This window comes from Dendrobates tinctorius, unplaced genomic scaffold (assembly GCF_039654945.1).
Source record: "Dendrobates tinctorius isolate UK_male_01 unplaced genomic scaffold, ASM3965494v1 ptg000022l, whole genome shotgun sequence".
NCBI classification, from domain to species: domain Eukaryota; kingdom Metazoa; phylum Chordata; class Amphibia; order Anura; family Dendrobatidae; genus Dendrobates; species Dendrobates tinctorius.
The window spans coordinates 17,178,524-17,193,919 of record NW_027361690.1 but is presented as its reverse complement, the minus strand read 5'-3'; the positions used below and the strand labels follow the sequence as shown (position 1 = coordinate 17,193,919).

The 15,396-nt window shown below is 44.9% G+C and overlaps 1 protein-coding gene across 7 annotated transcripts in view; it reads right to left on the bottom strand.

Annotated features, from left to right (window-relative positions):
- Nucleotides 1-15,396, bottom strand: part of SEMA6D (semaphorin 6D) — a 94,983-nt gene that overhangs the window by 31,925 nt on the left and 47,662 nt on the right. Inside the window, exon 2 of one of the 7 annotated variants that reach the window (XM_073568446.1) lies at nt 1,022-1,130. The exons of the other annotated variants lie outside the window; for them this stretch is intronic. The gene's annotated coding sequence lies outside the window, so the exon portion shown is untranslated. The remainder of the gene's footprint in view (nt 1-1,021; nt 1,131-15,396) is intronic. 7 annotated transcript variants of the gene reach the window in all.

Sequence of the window (15,396 nt, the reverse complement as noted above, 5' to 3'; positions counted from 1 at the left end):
ATGTCACAGTCTCGCGGGATAACAAAGTCTCGCGGTCATTCGTGCAAAGGATCACTGGGACCGGAGCGTGGAGAGAGGCAGGATGGCTGAACGCGACGTCGGAAGGTGAGAATAACTATATTTTTTATTTTTTTTATTATTTTTTACACCTGATCGCTGGTCTCCCGCCTGTCACACACAGCGATGCGTGCTGATCAGCAGGAGACCAGCGACCAAAGAAATGTCCAGAGATTTCTTGCAGCGATCAGCGATACCGGCAGGGGGGCCGCTCGCTGATCGCTGTCACACACAGCGATCTCGCTGGTGAGATCGCTGTTATGTCACAAAAGTTGTGACTCAGCAGCGATCTCGCTACCGAGATCGCTTAGTGAGACGGGGCCTTAAGAGGGATCTATAGTACCGTTTTCCTTTAAAGGGGTTGGCCAGAATTTGAAGAAATTATCTTATCTGATAAAACTGCCCAACACCAAGCATCAGCCACCACCAATCTGTAGGTCCATGATGGTCTGATTTTCCTGCTGTACATTCACGTGACGACTGCAGCCAATCTCTGGCTTCAGCTGTCTTGTGCCGTAAGTCCTAGCATTACTGTTAAAGCCAGTGTTTGACAGCAGTGACCATAGGGATATACGTCACCACTGCAGGGAAATAAAAATAAGTTACAGGGAACCAGTAAAGCGGCGCTGAACTTGAGTAGCAGGAGATATATCAATTAATATTGGTTATTTTCTCACATGTTTTTCCACTACCTTAATTTAATCAAACATCATTGGGACTCCATGGGCACTGTGTAAATCACCATGAGGCGGCGGATGACTATGATGTTTGCCCCTGGAAGTAATATTTATAGGGCATGATACAAAATACAACTGAGCATGGTCCAATATGAGGCATACTTAAAGGGAATCTGTCACCTATATTTAGTGATATCATGTAAAGATATCACTAAATTGTGCGTCCCATAAGGATTCTAGTCGGGCCTTTGACTCCCCCCGACCCCGCACCTTTGAGGCATAAATACCTTTTTTAGCTTCTTGTGGATGCATGCAAATTGCCGTGGTCTGGTCCGATGGGCGTGGCTTAAGAGTCTTCTCCCCCCATCTCCTCGGCTTGCTTCACGTAATCTTCGTCTGTGAATACCACAGACACCGTTGGTTTCCGCGCTTGCGCAACGTAAAGGCCCCCGGCGCCTGCGCAGTATGCTTTGCCCTACTGTGGGCGAAGCATATAATCGCTACTGCGCAAGCGCCAGCATTTTCCAGCGCGGTCTATGCCCAATAAGTGTGTCCTGCATGTGAAGACTTCCAGGGCATAGACTGCGCTGGAAAATACCGGCGCATGTGCAGTACCGATTATATGCTTCGTCCACAGTAGGGCAAAGCATACTGCGCAGGCACCGGGGACAGGACACCATACAACAACTCAGAGTCAAGCAAAACGGAGGTCACAACAGTACGGGCAAACGAGGCACAGGAGGGACAAACAGACAGGTAGTCAGACAAAGCCAAAGGTCATACACAAGAGGGCGACGTGGTACCAAGGGGACGAGCAGAGAGAAGTCGGGTCACAAGCAGAGAGTCATACACGACGCAGTACAAGAGGGGCAGGCAGAACTCGTAACACGGACAGAACCGGATCAAAACCAAGCAAGCAAGCTATCAGGCACAAGGCACACGTACACACAAGGTCAACTAACTCAGCCGAGGGCAGGAGTATAACTGACACCGGACCTAGGTCCAGTGAGCATTAAATAGCCGCCCTCTGCCAGAGAGAGGCGGAACAATTAACCCCCAGTCTGATCAGGACGGGCCAAAGCGAAACCCCGTCCTAGATCATGACAGCACCCTCCTCTCAATGGGGGGCCACCGGACCCCCAGGTCTCTCAGGGTACTTGGCGTGAAAGGCCCGGACCAACCGATCCGCATGGACCGATCGAGCAGGAACACACGACCGTTCTTCAGGACCGTAGCCTTTCCAATGTACCAGTACTACCAGGGGAAGAGTCTTGAGGAGATCATTTGCATATTCCCAGTGCCTTCTGGGATAAGTGAAGAGTCTCCGCGAGCTCAACGATCACTGGGTTTTGGCCGTTGCAGCTGAAAAGAGGAAATCGGAAAACCAGGGGAAGAGTCTTGAGGAGATCATTTGCATATTCCCAGTGCCTTCTGGGATAAGTGAAGAGTCTCCGCGAGCTCAACGATCACTGGGTTTTGGCCGTTGCAGCTGAAAAGAGGAAATCGGAAAACCAGGGGAAGAGTCTTGAGGAGATCATTTGCATATTCCTATCGGCGCGCGAATTTTGGCTCATCTTTCATCGTTTTTAAGAAATCTCAAGATGGAAGAGGCCAGGAGCCATTTGGTGAGCTGCATTTCTTGCTACATGTTCACAGATTTACCAGTGGAAAAGCCAAACTTCACATGCCACAAATGCAAGCTTGTATCCCTGTTGGATGAAAAGTTGCAAAATCTCGAAGAGAGGTTAGCTACGTTGAAGATCATTAAGGAAGGTGAAGAGTTCTTGGACAGAGCAGAATTATCTCTTCATGATACAGAAAGAGAAGAAATTCGAAGTGCACCTGAAGAAACAGAGGAATGGAGACATGTGACCCAGAGAAGCAGGAGGATCAGGAGGCAGTCAGCACCCATACTGCTCAGAAACCAGTACCAGGCTCTCGCGCAGGAAAACGATGAAGAAATACATCAGGATAAGACTTTGCCAACAAACAGCAACCTTGTACGCCTTCAGAGTCCTCCTGGATGGAGAAAGAAAAATGTTGTGAAGAAGAAACGGAGAGTGGTGGTCATGGGGGATTCCCTGTTGAGAGGAACAGAGGCCGCTATCTGCAGACCGGATATAACTTCAAGAGAAATGTGCTGTCTTCCAGGTGCAAAAATTAAAGATGTGTCTGACAGGATATCAGGACTCTTCAGACCTACAGATGACTACCCATTCCTGCTACTACATGTGGGGACAAATGACACCGCAAGAAACGACCTGGAAACCATCTGCAGAGACTTTGAAGACTTAGGCAAGAAAGTGAAAGAACTGGGAGCGCAGGTGGTCTTCTCTTCCATCCTCCCAGTGGATGGCCATGGAACAAGGAGGTGGAATAAGATTCTGCAGGTGAACAACTGGCTACGTCGATGGTGCCGTCAGCAACGATTTGGATTTCTGGATCACGAAGTAAACTACTTATACGATGGACTACTTGCTAGAGATGGGGTGCACCTTACGAAGACTGGAAAGCAGGTATTTGGAAGTCGCCTTGCTACACTTGTAAGGAGAGCTTTAAACTAGAACAACATGGGAAGGGAAGCAAAAGACCAGAAAAAGCCATACACCTGACAAATGCTATTGAGAACTCTGCTATTAGAAGTGGAAAGGAAGAACAAAGACGAAAGAATCTAATTAATAAAAATATTGGAGAAAGAGAAACCAGTCACAAACTAAAATGTTTCTATACTAATGCACAAAGCATGGGCAACAAACAAGGAGAATTGGAACTACTAACACAGGAAAAGAAATATGATGTCATTGGAATCACTGAAACTTGGTGGGACAATACACATGATTGGAATACAAGACTAGAAGGATACAACTTATTTGCAAGAAACAGACTTGATAAACGAGGAGGGGGTGTCGCATTGTATGTTAGAAATGCGTATATCTGCACAGAGATTGAAGCTTCAGAGACTGGGAGTTCTGTGGAAACTGTTTGGGTAAGAATACAAGGACAGAACAATGGAAAGGACACCATTGTAGGCATTTACTACAGGCCGCCTGTGCAAGCTGAAGATATGGATGAACTCTTTATGCATCAAATGGCCAAGTTCTCCAAAAAATATGACATAGTTGTCATGGGAGATTTCAACTATCCAGACATTTGTTGGGAATCTCTCTCAGGCAAAACTAACAGGTCAAGGAAATCTTATCCTCTCTTGCTGACAACTTTATCTTCCAAAAGGTAAAGGAGAAAACAAGGGGAACTGCTACCTTGGATCTAATCCTTATAAACAGGGAGGAAATGGTTGAGGAGGTAAAAGTGGCTGGGACTCTAGGAGGTAGCGACCATGCTATTTTAGAATTTTGGATAACTAGAGGCGGAAGACCTGTGAAGACTCAGACGTCAAGGTTAGATTTCAGAAAGGCAGATTTTAAGGGATTCAGAAAGAGAATTGGAGGGATCCAATGGCTGGATATCCTTAAAGACAAAAATGTCCAGGAAGGATGGGAAATCTTGAAAAATGAAATTCTCAAAGCACAGTTGTTAACAATTCCGAAAAGAGGGAAGAATAGGAAGCATTTAAGGAAACCAGGATGGATGAACACAGAACTTAAGCACATGCTAAAAAGGAAGAAAAAAATGTTTATAAAATGGAAAGAGGGAGGCATATCTAAAGAAGAATATAATGCTGTCTGCAGAACCTGCAGGGCACAAATCAGATTAGTAAAGCTGAAAATGAATTGAGGCTTGCAAGAGATGTCAAAAGCAATAATAAAGGATTTTGGGGATATGTCAAAAGTAAAAGAAAAGTCAAAGATGCTATAGGATTTTTACAGGATGAAAATGATGAAATGGTAAGACAGGATGTTGAGAAGGCTGAACTTTTAAATTCCTATTTTGCATCTGTTTTCTCTCAGAAAGGAAATGTAACATCAACTGTTATTCACTGTCCTATTAAGGGAATAGAAGAATCCAGGATATCTATAAACAGAAAGATAGTGAGGAAACACTTAGCTAACCTAAATGAATTCAAGTCTCCAGGTCCAGATGAATTACACCCCAGAGTACTGAAGGAGATAGCAGAAGAAATTTTTGAACCCCTCTCCATAATCTTTGAAAATTCTTGGAGAACAGGAGAAGTGCCAGAAGACTGGAGAAGAGCAAATGTTGTTCCTATCTTCAAAAAGGGGAAGAAGGTGGACCCAGGCAACTATAGGCCGGTGAGTCTGACTTCTATACCAGGAAAGATCTTTGAACAAATTATTAAACAACATGTATGTCAATACCTGGATAAGAATGAAGTGATTAAACAGAGTCAGCATGGGTTTGTAACTAATAAGTCATGTCAGACTAATTTAATTTCCTTCTATGACGGTATTACTGATTGGGTGGATCAAGGAAATGCTGTAGATATAGTATATCTTGACTTCAGCAAAGCATTTGACAAAGTCTCTCATACAATCCTTATTGAAAAAATGACTAAGTATGGAATGGACAAGGCAACTGTTAGGTGGATTCATAACTGGCTTAGTGATCGGACCCAAAGAGTGGTCGTAAATGGCTGCATATCCAGTTGGAAGAATGTCTCAAGTGGGGTACCACAGGGCTCTGTCCTGGGCCCTGTATTGTTCAACATCTTTATCAACGATTTAGATGAAGGAATTGAGGGTAAACTGATTAAATTTGCTGATGACACAAAGCTAGGAGGGATAGCTAATACTAGAGAAGAGAGAGAGAGGATTCATAAAGATTTAAATAAACTGGAGAAGTGGGCAGCAACTAACAGAATGGTTTTTAACAGGGAGAAATGCAAAGTACTACATCTGGGCAATAAAAATGAAAAAAGCATATATAGAATGGGAGGAATAGGGCTAAGTGACAGCACATGTGAAAAAGACTTGGGTATACTAATAGATCACAGACTGAATATGAGTCAACAGTGTGATGCAGCAGCAAAAAAGGCAAATGCAATTCTAGGATGTATTAACAGAAGCATACAGTCTAGATCACGTGAAGTAATTATTTCCCTCTACTCCTCTTTGGTCAGACCTCATCTGGAATATTGTGTCCAATTTTGGGCACCACATTTTAAAAAAGACATCAACAAACTGGAGCAAGTTCAGAAAAGAGCGACCAGAATGGTGACCGGTCTGCAAACCCTGTCTTATGAGGAAAGGTTGCAGGATTTGGGAATGTTTAGTTTGCAAAAGAGAAGACTGAGAGGAGACTTAATAGCTGTCTACAAATATCTAAAGGGCTGTCACATTGTAGAAGGATCAACTTTATTCTCATTTGCACAAGGAAAGACTAGAAGCAATGGGATGAAGCTGAATGGGAGGAGACACAGATTAGATATTAGAAAAAACTTTTTGACAGTTAGAGTGATCAATGAGTGGAACAGGCTGCCACGAGAAGTGGTGAGTTCTCCTTCAATGGAAGTCTTCAAACAGAGGCTGGACAGACATCTAACTGGGATGATTTAGCGAATCCTGCTTTGAGCAGGGGGTTGGACCAGATGGCCCAGGAGGTCCCTTCCAACTCTACCATTCTATGATTCTATGAGATATTGAAGGGCACGACGGACCAACCTAGAGTCGACGATTCGTTCCACCTCGTACGCCGACTGCCCGTCTACCAAAACCGGTGGTGGGGAAGCTGATGATCCCTCCCCACCGGACCTCACAGGTTTCAAAAGGGCCTTATGGAAAACATTTGGGATCCACAGAGATGGTGGGAGCCGCAACCGAAAAGCCACCGGGTTAACTGCTTCGGTAATTACATAGGGACCTAAAAACTTGGGTCCAAGCTTCGCAGAGGGAACCTTGAGCCTTATATTCTTGGTGGACAACCATACCTTATCCCCAATCTGAAACACCGGTCCCACGGATCGTTTTTTGTCTGCAAAAAACTTAAATTTGTCCTGGGCCTTCGTAATGTTACTCTGGACCTCCCGCCATACCTCCCCAAACCGCTGGATCGTCTCATCCTCCCCAGGACACCCAGAATTCAAACGGGAAAATTCTCCAAAATGAGGATGAAACCCATAATTACAGAAAAAGGGAGATGTACCCGTAGACTGGTTAATGCGGTTGTTAAATGCAAACTCGGCCAATGGTAACACAGAACACCAATCATCCTGTCGGGCTGAGGTCAAGCAACGCAAAATTTTCTCCAGAGATTGATTGGTCCGCTCGGTCTGCCCATTAGTCTCAGGATGATAAGCGGATGAAAAGGACAGATCAATACCCAACGTCTTGCAAAAAGCCCTCCAAAATCTGGAAACAAATTGCACTCCTCTATCAGACACCACATTCAAGGGTACCTCATGCAACCGCACCACATGCTCAACGACGTTTCCGCATTAGGTAGAGCTGCCAAAGGTACAAAATGTGCCTGCTTACTAAACCTGTCCACCACAACCCAAACGATGGTATTACCCTTGGAGGGGGGAAGGTTGGTGATGAAATCCATGGACAAATGAGTCCATGGTCTCTCAGGAATTGGCAGTGGTACCAATTCCCCGGCCGGCCGGTTATGGGGGGTTTTTGCACGGGCACAAACATCACAAGCAGACACATATTCCCCAACATCAGAGGCTAAAGCAGAATACTCTAGCAATGGCCTTCCGGGTAGCTGAGATCCCTGGATGTCCACCCAGAACTGAGTCATGGAATTCCCGGAGGACCCTGAGGCGAAACTGAGCTGGCACGAAAAGCTTATCCACCGGCTTAGTCGGAGGTGCCAGAGACTGAGCCTCCCGAATCTCCCGTTCCAACATATTAGAAATATCTGCCATCACCACCCCAGGCTGAAGAATGGAGGACGGAGGTTCCGGGGGGGAAACACCGGATCTAGACTGCGTGACAAGGCATCCGCTCTGACATTTTTAGATCCTGGCTGAAAAGTGATCGAGAAATTGAACCGGAAAAAAAAAGTGACCATCTAGCCTGTCTGGGAGTCAACCTTTTAGCTGACTCAATGTAAGCTACGTTTTTGTGGTCCGTAATTACTATTATATGATGGACAGCCCCCTCCAAAAAATGCCTCCATTCTTCAAAGGCCAACTTTACGGCCAGAAGTTCTCGATTCCCCACATCATAGTTTCTCTCCGCAGGGGAGAACTTCTTTGAGAAAAAGGCGCAAGGTCTCAAATTGGTCAAAGTGGCGGGTCCCTGGGACAATACCGCCCCCACCCCCACCTCTGAGGCGTCTACCTCAACAATAAATGGTTCCGACAGGTCCGGTTGAATAAGAACGGGGGTAGACATGAAACATTTTTTTAAAAACTGAAAAGCCGCTACCGCTGCGGTTGACCAATTATTGATATCGGCCCCCTTTTGAGTCATGTCTGTGAGGGGTTTAACCACCTGTGAGAACCCCCTTATAAATTTACGGTAGTAATTGGCAAATCCTAGGAAATGCTGCAGAGCCTTCAAATCACAAGGCTGAACCCACTCGACAATGGCATGCACCTTCTTAGGATCCATGCGATACCCCTCAGCAGACACAATGAACCCCAGAAAAGACAGTTCCTGGACAAAAAATAAGCATTTTTCTAATTTAGCAAAGAGACAGTTCTCCCGGAGCCTTTGGAGAACTGCCCGAACATGACCAATGTGAGCCTGTTTATCAGGAGAATAGATCAATATGTCATCCAAATATACCACCATAAAACGTCCAATGAAATCAGAGAACACATGATTAATGAAATTTTGGAAAACCGCTGGAGCATTGGTCAGACCGAAAGGCATGACCAAGTTTTCAAACAACCCTTCAGTACTGAGAAAAGCGGTTTTCCACTCATCTCCGTCCCAGACTTGGATAAGGTTATACGCTCCCCGTAGATCTAACTTTGAAAACCACTTAGCTCCGTACAACTGATTATATAAATCAGGAATAAATGGAAGGGGATACGTATTCCTCACAGTTATCTTATTTAACTCACGAAAATCGAGGCATGGGCGTAAACCACCGTCTTTTTTCTTTACAAAAAAGAACCCCGCCGCTACGGGAGAAACAGAAGGACGAATGTGTCCCTTACAGAGACTCTCGGAAATATATTCTTTCATTGCAGCCCGTTCTGGACCCGAAAGGTTATACAAGCGGGCTTTGGGAAATTTAGCACCTGGAACCAGGTCAACGGCACAATCAAATGGGCGGTGTGGTGGTAAAACCTCAGCCTCTTTTTCTGAGAAAATGTCCGTAGTCTTTCAGGCACTCCGGAATACCTTCCAGACCCACGGACGACACAGACACCGTAACAAGACATTTTCCAGAACAATAGGGACCCCATTTAACAATGTCCCGATATTCCCAATTAATTACAGGATTATGCAATTGTAACCAGGGGGAACCCTAACACCAGTCCCGCAGCCAGGTTGTCCATACCAAAACATGAAATATGTTCCTGGTGTAAGGAATTCTCTTTAAGGAGAAACTCTTCAGTGCAAAACATAACATTATTCTTAACCAGTGGTGTTTTGTCAATGACAACAATGTGAATAGGAGTCTCCAACCTAACTGTCCCTAACTTACACCTGGCCACCAAGTCCGAGTCAATAAAGTTCAATGATGAACCGCAATCCACAAAGGCAGAAGTGGATGTAGAGACACTCCCACAACAAAGTTCCACTTGTAACAACATTTTAGAGAAGGCAGAAAAGGGTACCTGAGAGCCTGGGTGACCTCCATGACAATCACCCGGGCTCAGTCGCTTGTTGGTCAGTGGACCGGAGGGGCAACCCTTTTTCCAATGTCCAGAATCACCACAGTGAAAACAGCATTTTCCCATGCGCCGTTGTCTCCTTTCATTTTCTTTGAGGTCGATGGTTTCCATCTCCGTGACTTCCAATGTATGACTGGCTCCCCTTCCTTGGGAGAATAACGGTCTGTCAATTTGCACCACTCCCCTCGCCCGTAGCCTGCGATCCATTCGGACGGCCTGTGTCATAGCCTCTTCCAGGGAATCAGGTGGAGGGTGGAGAGCCAAAGCATCTTTCAGATGTTCAGACAGGCCTCTACGGAACAAACCCCGGAGGGCGGCGTCATTCCAGCAGACCTCAGCAGCCCAGCGTCTGAATTCTGAGCAAAACCACTCGGCTGAGTGCTTCCCCTGGCACACACTCATCACCATGTCCTCAGCCATACGCACTCGATCAGGCTCATCATAAATATGCCCCAGGGCTTCAAAAAATGCATCCACATTCATACGCTCAGGGGCCATGGTCAGAAGGGAGAAAGCCCAAGCTTGGGGGGCTCCCCTTAACAGAGACATAATAACCCCCACTCTCTGACCTTCATCCCCAGAAGAGTGTGGTCTCAATGAAAAAAAAGCTTACAGCCCTCCTAGAATACTCTGAATTTCCTTTTATCTCCAGAAAAGGTATCTGGTAACTTAACCGGAGACTCAGGGGAAACTAATGTAAAATCCAGAGCCCCCGATGAGAATACCCCCTGCACAGTCTCAGAGATCAGCTGCTGAGACTGAGCCAGGACTCGTTCTCCAAGGAGTTTCTGAGACATCTGAGTCCGGTGCCCCACCTGCTCAGAAAGAGCGTGCATAGGATCCATCACATACACAGGAGAATGGGAGCAGAGAAAAAAAAGGTATAGTTCAGTTATAATGTCAGAAACACCGCACTACACTCGCTCACAGAGCCAGTGTGCGTGTCCTGAGTACAGAAACAGTGCTAAAAGATACCTGTGGAGCAGGGCAGCAGAGGTGACAATGCATGCTTCAAACTATTATTGTCAGGGTCCAGTCAGCACCGGAAAGTAAAGAGGCACAGGACCTGCGGACACTGAAGTTAGCAAGCTGGCACAGGACCCATGGTCAGGTGACTGCAAGGGGGCGGGGCTTAGCGTCCTGCTTTCAGATATGACAGAACACCATACAACAACTCAGAGAGGCAAAACGGAGGTCACAACAGTACGGGCAAACGAGGCACAGGATGGACAAACAGACGGGTAGTCAGACAAAGCCAAAGGTCATACACAAGAGGGCGACGTGGTACCAAGGGGACGAGCAGAGAGAAGTTGGGTCACAAGCAGAGAGTCATACACGAGAGGTAGCGCAGTACAAGAGGGGCAGGCAGAACTCATAACAGGGACAGAACCGGATGAAAACCAAACAAGCAAGCAAGATATCAGGCACAAGGCACACGTACGTACAAGGTCAACTAACTCAGCCGAGGGCAGGAGTATAACTGACACCGTACCTAGGTCCAGTGAGCATTAAATAGCCGCCCTCTGCCAGAGAGAGGCGGAACAATTAACCCCCCAGTCTGATCAGGACGGGCCAACGCGAAACCCCGTCCTGGATCATGACAGTATTGTTAAAGATTACTGTACTCGCTTATTTTTTATGTATACCCCTTTTTTACATGTATAGCACCATGGAATAATTGGAGCTACAATAATAAATAATATAGATGCCCTACTACAGCTCTGTACAAGCTCATAATAAGGCCATGTGCTAGAGGCCACATAACTGGAGATACTGTTTCGATATTTTGGCTTAGTATATTCTTTCAGCAGATTTCCCCATTGAGACTATGTCAGTCTTCTATGTCAGTACGATGCCTTGTAAGACTAGGTTGTGTTGGAGCTAGACCCATCAGTTTTGGTATGCTTCCAGTAAAGGTTTAACAAATTGCTTGTTTAATCCAGTAAGACATGTAGAACGTGAAGATGTGGGATCGTGAGGAAGCTGCTCGCTGAAGCCTCACTCCATGCTGAGGTATGCCCTACAATAAACAGAAAAGGCGATGGACTCGGAAATAGTGATATACTGTACAAATGTTCAATTTAGTAGCAATGGGGAATAATAGCTTGGTGAGCTCCTAAGACTGTTATAAAAAGGGATTTGGGAGGAACGGCACGCTTATACTACCTGCTACCTGTTATTTTCACAGTGTTGGATGCAGGAGAAGGCATTATTTGAAATGCACGGATATCACCTTCACTGTTCAGAGAAGACAAATGATGTTTCCAAATGTCTTGTCACTTGTCAATTTTACCAGCTAATTTATCAGTCCTTTCCCTGTGGATTTATCTACAATAACAACTCATGTTACACGGGCGGGCGGCCGGGTTAAATGTTATTTGTTACAAATCCTTGTACTCGTTTGTCAGTTCCATTACTTTATTGAAATATGGCCTGATGACATTAAAGTGGACTTTGAATAGCTTTACCCCTAAACTGGATTGCACATGTTATCTCTTCTTCCCTAGTCAAATATACGGAAATTATTAAAAAGAAGCGGGTGGTGTATGGCCAGAAGAACACAGTGTAGGACACGAGTCTGAGAAGCTCCGTTGCTTCTACGCTGAGTAACCAATTCAAACCAGCTAAGGCTATGTGCACACGTTACGGGATTGCCGCGGAAATTTCCGCGGGAATTCCGTAATTCCATTCCACGGGAAATATGCGAGAGAACCACATTTTAATTCCCGCCTATTTCCCGCGGGAAAACTAGCGATTTGCAAGCGTAAGTAGCTTGTAGAATGCTAGCGTTTGCCAAGCGATCTGTAGCATCACCTGGAAAACTGATTAACAGGTTGGTCACAATCGTCAAACATAGTGTTTGACTAGTGTGACCAACTTTTTACTATTGAGGCTGCCTATGCGGCATCAGTGGTAAAAGATAGGATGTTAAAAAAAATTTAAAAAATAAAAAAATGGCGTTTTTCTCACCTTCCGATGTCCCGTGCAGCGTCCCCGATCATCGCAATGCTGCCGGCAGGTCCTGTTCCCAGTGATGCTTTGCGGCAATGACCTTTGATGATGTCGCAATCACGGGAGACAGCTACAGTGTCACAAGACCGCGACGTCATCAAAGGTCATTGCCGCAATGAATCACTGGGAACGGGAGTTGGCGGGAGCATCGCGGAGGCCTGGTGACGCTGCGAGGGACGCCGGAGGTGAGAATATGACGATTTTTTAATTTTAATTCTATATTTTACAGGGATATGGTACCCACAGCCTGGAGGAGAGTCTCCTCTCCTCCAGACCGTGGGTACCATCCGCAAATGTTCTGCTTACTTTTCGCATGGTGGGCACAGCCACATGCGGAAAGTAAGCAGAACAATGCATTCCTATCGGTGCAGAATCGCCGCGATTCCGCAAAATTAATGAGCATGCTGCATATTTTTCCGCGATGCGATTCTGCGGAGGAAAACGCCGCAGCATTAGCACAGCATTGCAGAATCCCATAGGATTGTATGGGATGCTTTTTTTGCATTTTCGAGGCAAAATTGCGCGTTTAAAAATGTCGCGAAAACACTACGTGTGAACAAAGCCTTAAAGTAAGAACTACTACCACCATTCTACTGCGGAACTCCTCAAACATGAAGGCAACATGGACAAGGCAAAAAAGAAAAAAAATTCCAAAAAGGCACAAAGACACTAAGGAAGAGATGACATGTCCTAAAAGGGACCTATTCATTTAAACTTTTCTTGTGTAGTTGTGCAACAACTTTGCGACTTCTGTGACTTTCCCGCCACGTTGGATCAGCTATGCCAAGTACATGTAGCTGGGAAGGAGACGGGGCAGTGGCGTGTTTCCACTGTCAAATTCATTTAATCTGGTGTGTTTTACAACAGAAATGTTACTCCAGAAACTGTGACTGGACTAACATTTCTGGTGCAGCACGCAGAAGCACACGCCACTTACTAGAGGCACCAAATTCATTAAGTGGTGTGGTTCTTTTAATGAATTTGGTGACGTGAACACCAAGTCTGGTGTAGTGCGAGCTTACACTAGGCCAGTATCAGTGAATCAGCCCCTATGTCTCCTGTTTTGTGGCTCCTGTCTAGTAAAAGGCACACAATCACCACAGACATTGCAACTGCAGCTCTACACAACGAGTAAAACCATAGCATTTGGTAGCACAACTTCCTGTCCTGGATCCTCCATAATTGGCATTCTCTCTATTGCTGACCCAGTGATACTCCCGTACGTATCATCACCAAAGTAGCCTCATTACACCTTGTATTTTACAATCTGACATGCGATCCATGCTATTTGAATTATTAACATCCATGCACCATGATATTCAGTCTGATTTTTTTTTTTAACCCCTTCACCCCAAAGCTTGTTTTCACCTTCCTGACCAGGCCAAATTTTTCAATACTGACCACTGTCACTTTATGAGGTTATAGCTCTGAAACGCTTTAACGGATCTCACCGATTCTAAGAATATTTTAACATAGTAACATAGTTTTGAAGGCTGAAGGAAGACCTTATGTCCATCTAGTTCAGCCTATTTTTAGTGCAGCTGTTCTGCATTCTTGATCCTGGGGAAGGCAAAAGACCCACAGAGTACAAGCCAATTTTCTCCATAGGGAAAAAAATTGCTTCCCCTAAGCTGGGTCAACCTATAATATTCTGTTATTCGTAAACTTCTATACTGTTACTCACAAGAAAAGCATCCATTCCTTTCTTAAATTCATTCAGTGAGTTGGCCATCACCACTTCCTTAGGAAGAGAATTCAAGAGCCTCACTGCTCTTACCATGAAGAACCCTCTTCTATGCTGGTGAAGAAATTGTCTTTCCTCCAAACGAAGAGAATGCCCCCTTGTTCTTGTCACAGTCCTTGGTACAAACAGTTCATTGGAGAGATCTCTGTAATGCCCTCTGATATACTTGTACATATATATTAAGTCTCCCCTAAGTCTTCTCTTTTCTAGAGTAAATAGACCTAATTTTGATAACCTTTCTGGGTATTGTAGTGAACCAACTCCATTTATCATTTTAGTAGCCCGCTTTTGAACCCTTTCAAGTTCAGTAATGTCTTTCTTGAGCACCGGCGTCCAAAATTGCACACAATACTCCAAGTGTGGTCTGACGAGTGATTTGTACAGAGGGAGAATTATGTTTTCATCTCGTGTCCCCAGACCTCTTCTAATGCATCCCATGACCCTATTTGCTTTGGTGGCAGCTGCCTGACACTGGGAACTCCAATTTAGCTTCTTATTGACTAAGATGCCTAAGTCTTTTTCCATGTCTGATTTCCCCAGCAGTTTCCCATTTAGTAAGTAATTATAGCATCTGTTTCTCCTTCCCATGTGCATAACCTTACACTTATCTGTGTTAAACCTCATTTGCCATTTTTCAGCCCAATTCTTCAATTTACTCAAATCTGTCTGTAGTTGTAAACTGCCCTCCTTTGTGTTAACTACCTTACATAGTTTTGTATCATCTGCAAATACTGATATTTTACTGTGTAAGCTATCCACTAGATCATTAATAAATATATTAAATAGTAGGGGGCCCAATACAGAACCCTGTGGTACCCCACTAGTAACCCTGGCCCAATCTGAGTATGCACCATTAATAACCATTCTTTGTTTTCTATCACTAAGCCAGCTACCTTCCCATCTACACACATTTTCCCCTAGCCCAAGCTTTCTCATCTTACTTACCAATCTTTTATGTGGGACAGTGTCAAATGCTTTAGAGAAGTCGAGATAAATGACATCCAATGATTCTCCTTGATCCATTTAAGAGCTTACATCCTCATAGAAGCTGATCAGGTTAGTTTGACAGTAGCGATCCTTCATAAATCCATGTTGATATGGAGTTAAACATTTATTAACATTGAGATATTCCATAATAGAATCCCTTAGAAACCCTTCCAAAATTTTCCCACAACACATGTTAAGCTTAC